The sequence below is a fragment of the Gopherus flavomarginatus genome, chromosome 9, assembly GCF_025201925.1.
Source record: "Gopherus flavomarginatus isolate rGopFla2 chromosome 9, rGopFla2.mat.asm, whole genome shotgun sequence".
NCBI classification, from domain to species: Eukaryota; Metazoa; Chordata; order Testudines; family Testudinidae; genus Gopherus; species Gopherus flavomarginatus.
The window spans coordinates 43,490,366-43,501,530 of NC_066625.1; the positions used below are offsets into that span (position 1 = coordinate 43,490,366).

Here is an 11,165-nt window from a genome sequence, read left to right on the forward strand (position 1 = left end):
AGTGGCCAATGCCAGGTGCCCCAGAGGGCGTGAACCTAACAGGCAATGATCAAGTGATCTCTCTCCTGCCATCCATCTCCATCCTCTGACAAACAGAAGCAAGGGATACCATTCCTTACCCATCCTGGCTAATAGCCATTCATGGACTAAACCTCCATTAATTTATCTAGTTCTCTTTTAAACCCTCTTATAGTCCTAGCCTTCACAACCTCCTCAGGCAAGGAGTTCAACATGTTGACTGTGCACTGTGTGAAGAAGAACTTCCTTTTATTTGTTTAAAACCTGCTGTGCATTAATTTCATTTGGTGGCCCCTAGTTCTTATATTATGGGAACAAGTAAATAATTTTTCCTTATTCACTTTCTCCTCATCGTTCATGATTTTATGTACCTTTATCATATCCCCCCTTAGTCTCCTCTTTTCCAAAATGAAAAGTCCTAGTCTCTTTAATCTCTCCTCATATGGGACCCATTCCAAACCCTAATCATTTTAGTTGCCCTTCTCTGAACATTTTCTAGTGCCAGTATATCTTTTTTGAAATGAGGAGACCACATCTATATGCAGTATTCAAGATGTGGGTGTACCATGGATTTATATAAGGGCAAATATTCTCTGTCTTATTCTCTATCCCTTTTTAAATGATTCCTAACATCCTGTTTGCTTTTTTGACTGCTGCTGAACACTGCATGGTCGTCTTCAGAGAACTATCCACGACGACTCCAAGATATCTTTCCTGATTAACCGTAACTAAATTAGCCCCCATCATATTGTATGTATAGTTGGGGTTATTTTTCCCAATGTGCATTACTTCATATTTATCCACATTACATCTCATTTGCCATTTTTTTGCTCAATCACTTAGTTTTGTGAGGTCTCTCTGAAATTCTTTCACAGTCTGCGTTGGTCTTAACTATCTTGAGCAGTTTAGTATCATCTGCAAACTTTGCCACCTCACTGTTTACCCCTTTCTCCAGATCATTTATGACTAAGTTGAATAGGATTGGTCCTAGGATTCACCATTGGGGAACACCACTAGTTACCCCTTTCCATTCTGAACACACCGATGGGTGAACCTGGAGAAAGTGATGGCAGCCCTTCGATGAGTCAGCTGGCAGAGCAACGGACTGGAGCTGGAACTCAGGAAGTCATCCTTATGTTATCCTTCTGACTCCAGCTTGAAGGAGAGCTTCTTTTTCTTCCCCTTGCTGAGAAAGAGCAGGAGAAGAAAGAAAGATCACGTGAGTCAACTCTTGCTTGGGAGCCACCCACTGAAAATGTAAAAACCAAAAAGTAAAGCCATAAAAGACTTCAAAGCCCACCAGGCCCAACCTTTCCTCTAATATGGCAGAAAAGCCACACATCTCCTGTCTAGGTAGGGACATCCTATTGCCCCACAAGAACTGGAAGGTCATGTTCAGCCTCAGCAGCACTCGTGGAGCAGGGGGAAATACATGGCTGAGGAAGTTCCCTGTAGCCGAAAGATAGGTCTTGAGCATCACAGCTTTGTAGGTAATTACAAGGTCCACTTACGCCACCGGCTGAGCCATTCCTCACAGGCCAGCAACTGCTTCTCCCAGTTTGCGTTCCTCACCATGTACCCAACTAAATGCTAGAAGGCCCAGCTCATCAACCTGCCCACTCTTGCAGCCCTCCTCTTCCACCCTGACTGATAGGGAGGAGTATTAAGCCTCCCTCCCTTAGGCCTTTCAGCATTCCTGGGGAACACCAACACCACCCAAGTGACTTTGGGCCAGTTGGTCAACCAATAGGGCTGCCTCCTAGGCCAGGCTGCAGCCCAGCTTCAGGACTCAGAGGAAATGGAGCTCCCATCCCTACCTACAGGACTCCAAGCACGGCCAGCCTTCTGGATCAAACATCCCCTCTTGTGCTCAAGTCACAACAGCTAGCAGGCAAAAGGCAGGCTTTCATATCATTTGAGAGAGCTAGACAGGGCCTTGGAAGACCCAGCAGGATTAGGTCACACAGGAATTGTCCTCAGATCCTACTGAGACTTCAACTCAGATTGCAGGATTCAAAGTCTTGAGGGCTGCTCTTACACCATGGGACCAATAGGGAACCCCCAGATCTCTGCTGAGTTCTGGTGTGGATGACCCTGCGGGTGCAGCCCTGCATTTGCTCACCAAGTTGGCATGTAACAGTTTGCTGCAACTCCCAGAGGCCTTTCTTAGTCCAGACTGAGAGGCCAGTGGCCATGTGAGGAAGTTGCCCCTTCCGTCCTAGGCAGTACATGGACCTTTCTAGGAAAGACCAAGTCCTGGAGGAAAAAAGACTGTTGTGAAATAACACCCTGAGGAGATGCTTTTTTCAGTTGTTGGAGGAGTACCATATGGGGAAATGCTCCCTCTTTATCTAACCAGGGATGTGAACCCTGGACCCTCAGATTAAAAGTCTGACGTTCTACCAACTGAGCTAGCCAGGCTCATAGAAAAAGGGGCAAGCTTGGTGCAGAAGAGAAACTAGTCAAGAAAAAGAGGGCAGAAAATTTGCTACTCTTCCTTCTTTAGCAGCCCTAGGCCCATCTTGCTTCTCCATGTGGCACCCAGAGACATTCTTCTTTTTTTAGTTAAATATCAGATCCAGGAGAAAACATAGTTATACAAAGCAAAATAAAATTGACCTGTCTCATGCAGTGCTACATTGACCTCTATTCAGACTGAGCCTAAGGGAGGGCCTTGCTTTGGGATCAAACATGCCCTCTTGTGTGAGTCACAACAGCTAGTAGGCAAGAGACAGGCTACCATGTCATTGGAGAGAGCAAGAGGAAGCGTTGGAAATCCCAGAATAACTAGCTGGCTATGAAAGGACCCCACAACTCTACAGCGGCTTGAACTTTGATTTCAGGATTCATAGCTCTGAATACCAGCCCTTACACCATGGGACCAGCAGGGGACCTATCAAGAGAGTTTGACTTCTGGCATGAAAGACTCTATGGGGACAATTTTTTCTGTTAGGGAATACCCAGTGGGAACATGCCTTTCTGGCAAGCCCTACATTTGCTCAAATAATCAGCACACAGCACTTTGTTGCAGGCCCAGAGGCCTTTCTTCCTCCAGACTGCAATGCCAGTGGACAGGTGAGGAAGTAGCACCTTCAGTCCCAAGCACTAAAGGGCCCTTCCTAGGAAAGGCCAAGTTCTGAAAAGAAAAAACTGAAGTCAAAGAGAGTCCTCAAAAAAAGCCTTCTGAAAATCTTGGGGAATTGTCCTTCTACCTGACCAGGGACTTGAACCCTGGACCCTCAGATTAAAAGTCAGATGCTCTGCCAACTAAGCAAATTTCATGCAGAAAAAAAACTACTCAGAAAATGAGGGCAGGAAACAATACAGAAAACCTGATGCTTTCGCTCTTTTAGCAGTCCTAGCCCCAGCCTGCTCCTCCATCCGGCACCCTGAGTGAGGCCTTATTCTTTTTTTAGTTAAATAGCAAATCCAGGAGAAAACACAGTTATACAAAGCAAAACGAAATCACAAACAGAAATGTCACTGGAAATACAAAAATTAAAAAGGAAAATGCAATTCCCATCACTTTATCATGTCTGGGCCATTCCTGTATCAAGAGCACTTGCTAAGGGCCCTGTGTGCTTACAAGAAACCTGGAGAAACTCATACAACAGCCTGTACATGAAACTCAACTGCTCCCAGGTGCTGCAGTAAAACCCTTTCCCTGCTATGACGTTGCACTCCATATGACTTCATTAAAATATGCTAATGAGTGTGAATATAATGTAACTGAAATATGCTTTATGCATGTAAGGTAGCATTACAAAGTTTATAATCGACTGTGTGTGTTCATTGTATTTGTGTGAACCGATCATTCTTGTATCTGAAACTAGAAATATGAAATATAACTCTGAGGTCCTGATCTAATGATGAAAAGTGTGGGCCATTAATAGTAATTTAGACTCTTGATGTCTCCCATTAACCAGGACAACTGATTGTAGATGGCTCTGTCCTGCACCATCTGTGAGTCAGGACAGGAAGAATGAAAGCTTGGGGTCTCACAGGACATGTGAGCATGTCACCTGGTACAGGAATCCATCTTAAACCTGGGGCTCTTCCCCAGGAGAGACACAAAAGATTCCTGCCTTGTACCAAAGTTATATAAGGGGATAGAACAGAAGAAAGGTCGCTGCAGTCATAAGAAATCCCCTAGCTACCACCTGAGCTGGAACAAGGATTACGCCAGGTGAAAAGATTGGGCCCAGACTAGAAATAAGCCCAGTCTGCAAAAGAAGCTTATTGGAAGATCTCTGAGGGGGAGATGTTATCTGTATTGAGTTTCATATTGTATTAGGTTTAGACTTGCATGTTTTTGATATATTTTGCTCTATGGAGAATACAAACTCTATAGAGAAGGAAAAGTTAATGCCTTAGAAGATTCTATGTGTGTGTGTGTGTGTGTTAGATGGGTGCGAAGGTGTCTAGAAAACACTGTCCTGTAGTCTCTTTTCTCTGATTTCCTTTAGAAAATTTGAAGCAGGGAGCAAAAACCATTGTCTTCTGAGAGGCTTGAACTCAAAGCCTTCAGATTATGAGACTGAGACACTACCAGCTGTGCTAAGAAGGCTTGCAAAAGAGTTAGACTCAATGCATATAGAATCCTTCTGCAGCTGTGACCGAGCCAGGGGTGCACTGGAAGAAGCAGGGGGATATGGTGCCCAGACACCTTTCCTGGCAGCTAATAGATCAATTTTCCCTGACAGTGAACAATCTACTGGAATTCATGGCAGCAGAGGGTGGATATTTCCAAGCTGAGCATCAGCTTCCACATTTCAGAACTTATTCCCCTTTTCCTAGTAGGGTACTTTCCATGTGAATTGGGCAAAACAAGTTGGGGAAGCTACAGGGGTAATAGAAACCAGTATTTAAGGTAAGGCTTGAACTCATAAGCCCAGCAGTAGTCCCTTTTGCACTAACCAGTAGCAGCACTGCAGGTGCTTCTTAGGCAAAGTTGGGAAGCAGGCAATTATCAGTCTCTGTGGTTCACAGCTTTGCCTGGTAATTGAAAGGCTGCTGGTTCATACCTAACTAAAGATGCAACTTTTCAGCCATGAGACTCCAGGATATTTTAACAGGAAGAAAATCTCCTCATTTCTGGTTTAGCCCCATTTGACCCCTTCTGCCTGTCTTCTCCCCCATACCATCTCTTTCCTTCCCCATTGGGGCCATACAGAGAGGAGCCCCAGTCACTGAGAAGTTCCCTTTTCTCCTTCACAGAGGGCTTTAACGCCCATTATCTCACTCAGGCTCACAACCACCCAGAGTTCAAGAACTGTCCCTGTTCCCATTGGACAGATGAGAGGAGCCTGAGGTCCAGAGAAGGGAAATGACTTACCCAAGGGCCTACAAAGCAAAGCGGTTGCAGAGCCAGAAAGAAAAGCCACCAGTTCCAACTCCTGTTCTAATGGACAACAAACCCCCCAGAGGCAGGGATAGAGCCCAGGAATCGAGATGGTGGGGAAATATCATTCCAACTGTTTCTGTCAGAAAATCCCATTCAGACTAAACCAGTTTGTTTCTCGAAATCATAACAAGTGGGATAAAAGTTCTTTGCAAAAATATTTTGTTGCAAAACAAAAGCATCTCCTGTCTGTCATACTGTGTTAAATTATCTTGTCGCACACAAAGAGGAGACACTTAGATCTCAAACATTAGATAAGATGCTTCAGTCTGAGCTAAGTCGTTGCTGCTCTTAACAGTTTCAAAATAAAAACATACAAATCAAATAGGCTATTTCAGCTATTCTATTATGTGTTAATCTGCTCTGAGTAAACGTAATAGGACACCTCATATTATGCCCTACTCCTAGTGACACTCTCCAATAGATCCCCATCCTCCACCCACTGTGAGATAGGTAGGAGCAGATCATTATTATCTCTACTTGAAAGAGGGAGAAGCTAAGGCTGTGAAAGGAGAATTGACTTCTCTTATGTCACACAGCCTGTCAGTGGCAGAGTTGGGAATAGGACCCAATAACCCTGATTTTCAAACTAACCATCGGAACTTGAATTTCAGACATTGAATGACCTGAATAAAGTGCCCTCAGAGGAGCTCCAGACAGACAACAGTGACAGTAATTATTCAGCAAGTATTTGAGGAGAACTGTAATGTTACAGAGAATCATGAACTGCTCAGAGACAATTAATGCAGAGAAGCAGCAAAATTTGTGAAACATAGAACTGGTTCTGACTTATTTCCTTGATCTTGAAAGAGAACAACAAGGACCTGAGTCTCCTCCCTGTCAATAACCCCCTGCTCAGCCAATTAAGGTAGAACCTGAGGAGGGGAGCCTGAGGGTTCTCACCAGATAGCACAAAGGATGGGCCAGGTCACCAGTGGGGATCACTGTCCGAGCACTATTTCAGCCCTACAGTTTTGGATGGACCACCCAAAGCGGGAGCTGCAGAGCACTCCCCCGCAACACACACACACCCTGGTGTTGGGAGGGGAACAGGAGAAAAGAAGCAAGAGACGATGAGAAAGGAGGGAGGGATGGATGGATGGAGGGAAAGGTGAAACAAAAAGGACAAACCCTAATGTCTCCAGTGATTCTAAGGGACAAAATCCCAGGTGTGGAATAAAATTCTGCCTCCTTAAGCTTGTGTTTTCCATGTCTAGAATTCAACTCTCACCAGATGGATCAGACTGAACAGGTTTCAGACGTCCAGGAGGCTCTTGCCTTCTAAAGAGGGAAGGCTCTTTTCTAGTAAAATCACTACAAGGGAAGGAGAAAACTCGAAAGAGGTTCCTCCTGGTGCTCACATCCGTGAACCCGAATACTCTGTCAGTCCTCAAGGAGAGACCTGGAGGAGATTTCCTGAAGCAAAGCCACAGGGGTCTCTGAGGTTTCCCTGGCCCCTCGCCCCTGTCCTGCCTGGATGATGTCAGTATCTCTCTGTGAGGTCACCACCTCCCCACCCCCTTTGACCAATAGTCTGAGGTGCTGGAAAAGGCCTTTGTGATGTCAGTGCCACACCCCTCCCTTGCTGTGCTAATGTCCTGCCCCTGGCCAGGCACTTTGGAGGTTTGAGCTACTCCCTGTGGATCACCCCACTCAAGGAGCGTTCATTCTAGGAAGTAAGCTGGCTAGACAGGAAAATATCAGACGCTGCTGCCAATGCTACACTCAGTTTTTCAGAAATTAGTCGACTTTATGGCCAGAAGAGATTATTAGAGCTTCTAATCTGAACCCCTGCATATCACAGGCCTCTTGTATGACACAAGAGCTACCTTGGGGGCAAACACATTCCAGAAAGGCATCTAGTCTTCATTAAATGACATCAGGAGATGGCAAATCCACCACTTTTCTTGATAGCCTGTTCCAGTGGTGAATCATCCTCGCTGTTGAATATTTGTGCCTTAGTTGTAATATGAATTTGTCTCTTTTTACCTTTCAACCGTTGGGTCTTGTTATGCCTTTCTCTGCTCAATTAAAAAGCCCTCTAACACCCAATATTTTCTCTCCATTAAGGCCCTTCAACACTTCAGTGAAGTCACCTTTCAATCTTCTTTTGATAAGCTAAACAGACTGAGCTCTTTCAATAGCTCACTAGAAGGCATTTTTCTCCAGCCCTCAGAACATTTGGTGGCTCTTTGCTGCCCCAGCTCCAATTTCACCTCATCGTTTTCAGCCGAGGACACCAAAACTGGAGGCACCATTCCAATGTCAGTCTCACTGATACCATGTCACCTCCTGTGACATTAATGACTTAATCTGTAATTGTATAGATCACCATTGCGACCACTGATCTATATTTGCAGCCAATATTGTAGAAAAGTTGCCATGTAAGGGGTCTGTGAAGAGGTTCTGATTGGCTGATTAGAATGATGCTCTCTCTGGATGTGTATCATTTTTGTAGTCGACGTTATGAATATTGGTTCTATGCTGTCCATATTTCAAACTCGTGCTCTGCTTCTGGGGAACACTCAAGACAAGTTGGTGTCAGTTCTGCCTAGCCTGCTTGATGGCCCACTAAGGACCATCAGCTATACAATCGACCCATTGAGAGAAAGCAGATACACCTTGTGACTCATCAAGGTATGCAGGGACCTGCCTGTGGACAGAACTCAAAGGTTTTTCTATGCCACGTGCTGGATAGAGTGTCCTTGGGACAAAGAAAGCAAAGACCACGTGGCAAGAGACTATAAAAGGCTGGTGCCTCATCTCCATCTTGTCTTCAGTTCTGCTTCATACCTCTGGAGGGACTTTGCTACAAACAAGCTTCAGCTCTGTACAAAGGACTGAATGCCCCATCCCAGCTGTGGATGGACTCCAGAGACGTGATTTGAACCTGCAGTTTATTCCATCGCTGCTACAGGCCTGAACCAAGAGCTTTGCCATTACTTCATGTGAAGGATTAAAAATCTATTTGCTCTTTATGTAGCAACCTGGTGCATGGATTGTGCCAGCTCTTTTCCAGACTCAAAGTCCAGAGTATGGTCAAGGATCAGAGGCCTAGCAAAAAGTGATAAGCTAAGAGAAAGCTGGGGTAAACAGAAAGCCTTGCTTGCTAAGATAGGCCTGGTCAGCAAATTGCCAGGTGTTGGAGCTAAGAACTAAAGAATTGTGTCTTATTCAGAGTTGCAGATTGAACAAAGAATCCCTGTTCCTATTGTGTTTGTTTCTTCTGTAGGGAGACGTTCTTCCCACAGATCCAATCTTGAGTTTATGAAAAGTTGGAAGATGTCAGTATAAGGTATGTCATTCTTCCACGTCCCTTCCCACGGACCAATGCCTGCCTTTAGACTCACAGAAAATCTTTATTGTCATATACTTTCACTGTTTCTTTGCTTTAACCCCTAGGAATGTACCTCTTGGACAATCAAAGGAGTTGCTCCATTCCTATGGACCCCAAATCAGAATTCAACATAGATATTTTATACTAACAACATTTTATCAAAGTATTAATGAAATGTTAACTTGCTAACTTGAGACCATGGGTGGAGATATTATGTAATCTGTTAACTATTGGCTAATGTGCTTATCTTGTCTTGCTGCAAAACCTATCCCGGGGTGTGGAACTGCCTACCTCGTCACTTTCCCTGACTTGTGGAACATCTATATATTTTATTGTAATTAATTAATTAGCAATGTCTCTGAGCCTAATAAGCAAGGTGACACTCCGCCAGCGCTGTGTGTAATAAACTCCTATTTTTGACCTCTACACGGTGTAGATTTCTGTCTTTCTCGGACACCTGCTGAATAAAGAGAAGATTCAGGATCCAGCCTGGCTGAATGTGTGTGCTCTCCTCACAGCTTGGTGATCTTTTGAGGAAATGGAGAAGACTGCCTTTGCCTAGCTGTACATTGCTTGCAAAAGAAACAGGTCTTTTTGGTGAAAAGTGTTGAAAGGAGGCACTAGACAAATGTGGAGACAGGAAAAATGTCCCCCAACTGAACTGGCATCTGTGGATGCTGAAGTCACAACACAGAGCACTAAACACTATTTGAGAACGGCTGGTGTCAGAAGAGTCTCTAACAAGGCCTTTTCTCCCCAGCAGGGGCCTATCTGTGCACAGAACTCCTGGTAGCTTGAGGGCTGCAGGCAGTGGAGAACTCTATTTTGGCATCTCTTTGCCTGTTTTGTGGTCAGCATCTGCAGTGGCTGTTAAAAGGTCTCTAGATAGTGATCTTTGGGAAGAGCTGGCTGAAGAGCCTTCCTACTAACCAGGAGAGCCTGGCTTGGCCTGCCAGTTCTTCCTTGCTGAACCTGTTGTGTGTGTTGGCTCCTTTTTTGTATCTCTTTTCAGAAAAAGAAAAGACCTGTCAGCAGAATCCTTCTAAGTGCTTGTTCAAGACAGATAGAGCCTTCCTTGCAGCTAAGTCTTGGTGTAATAGGGCATGTGGTGCCTCTTCCTGGCCATCCTGGTAATTAGTTCTGGTTCACCGGTGCGCCTTCATCTAGTGGCATCTGGCTGCATCTGTTTTATCAGTAGGACCCATGTCGCTCTCAGGACTTCAGTGTCCTCTTATGGACACAGCCCTCTGGCTGTGCCTCACTCAGTTCTCTTCCCCCTTCCCGGGGGCAGCTGTTCTCTACCCAGACACTTGCCTCAGTGGTCGGCTGCAGTCCAGTGTGTAGCCACCTGTGTCAGTGGCTACGGAGGCAAAAGCGGTGAACCTGCAACCCTGCATCTGTTTCCCTGGACCACTTCCCCACAGCCCCAGCATCTTCCTCTGCCTTTGTATTAGGGCCTCAGTCTGGCAGCACTCAACCAGAAGGTCACTCATGCTCCCCTTACCCACCCAGCACTACTCTGATCATGGTGCCCACTCTTCCCCTTCCCCTTCCCCTACCTTTTCCCTTTCCCCTTCCCCTTCCTCAGCCAAACCTCCCTCCTCAAACTTCAAGCAGTGACTAACTCTTGCTGTGCTGAGCAGCCCTTTATATATGGGCTGCTCCAGCAAGCGTTCTCCTGATTGGCTCTCCCAATAAGCCCTTTCCTGATAGGCCGGGTTCTGTGCAGCCTCTGCAAGGCTGCCTTAATCTTTCTCCTGCTTGATTGGGGCCAGACACCTCCCCACACTTGGAAAATGGCAAATGAGAAGTTTAGAGCTGGTGGAAAGGTTACCATGACTGAGAACTGAGCTGATGTTGCTGCGGTCGAAACACAGATCACTAACCGCTATATGATCACAATGGCTGGTGGAAGAAGCACATGTTAGAAGCCCTCTGTCATCTCAGCTGTGGCTTTCTGTGCACGGAGAGCCAGACACCTCAAGGTCTGCAGGTCCTGAGGGAAATGTGGAACATCTGTCCTTTAGAATTTGCAGGTGTTGTCCTTGACCATCAAATGGAACAGTTGCAAACGTTTTTTTGAGGCAGGCACCATGGCTTAGCTGGCTAACGCACCTGTCTAGTAAACAGGAGATCCTGGGTTTAACTCCCAGTGGTGCCTTGGTGTACGGCTTTTGTCTCCTCTGCTCACATTTTTCTGTGTCTTCCTAGGTAACAGAAGAGACCTCCCTTGGTAGCCAAGTCATTGCTTGCTAAGGAAAAGGCTTCTTTGTAGAGAAGCATTGGAAAGAATCAAATCACATGCCTGGAGTTGATGAAAAGGCTGCTGTGACTAGCATTAGCATGGTGGTTGCTTTGACTGCAATAGCTGCAACACGAGAGCCTGCGCCACATGTCCTTGTGATTCAC

General features: G+C 45.6%; 2 non-coding genes across 2 annotated transcripts; one reads left to right on the forward strand and one right to left on the reverse strand.

Annotated features, from left to right (window-relative positions):
• Positions 1-2,366: 2,366 nt before the first annotated feature.
• Positions 2,367-2,439, reverse strand: TRNAK-UUU (transfer RNA lysine (anticodon UUU)). The gene has a single exon. It is a non-coding gene; the product is annotated as a tRNA-Lys (tRNA).
• Positions 2,440-10,843: 8,404 nt separating this feature from the next.
• TRNAT-AGU (transfer RNA threonine (anticodon AGU)) lies at positions 10,844-10,917 on the forward strand. Its single transcript has one exon. It is a non-coding gene; the product is annotated as a tRNA-Thr (tRNA).
• The last annotated feature ends 248 nt before the right edge of the window (positions 10,918-11,165 follow it).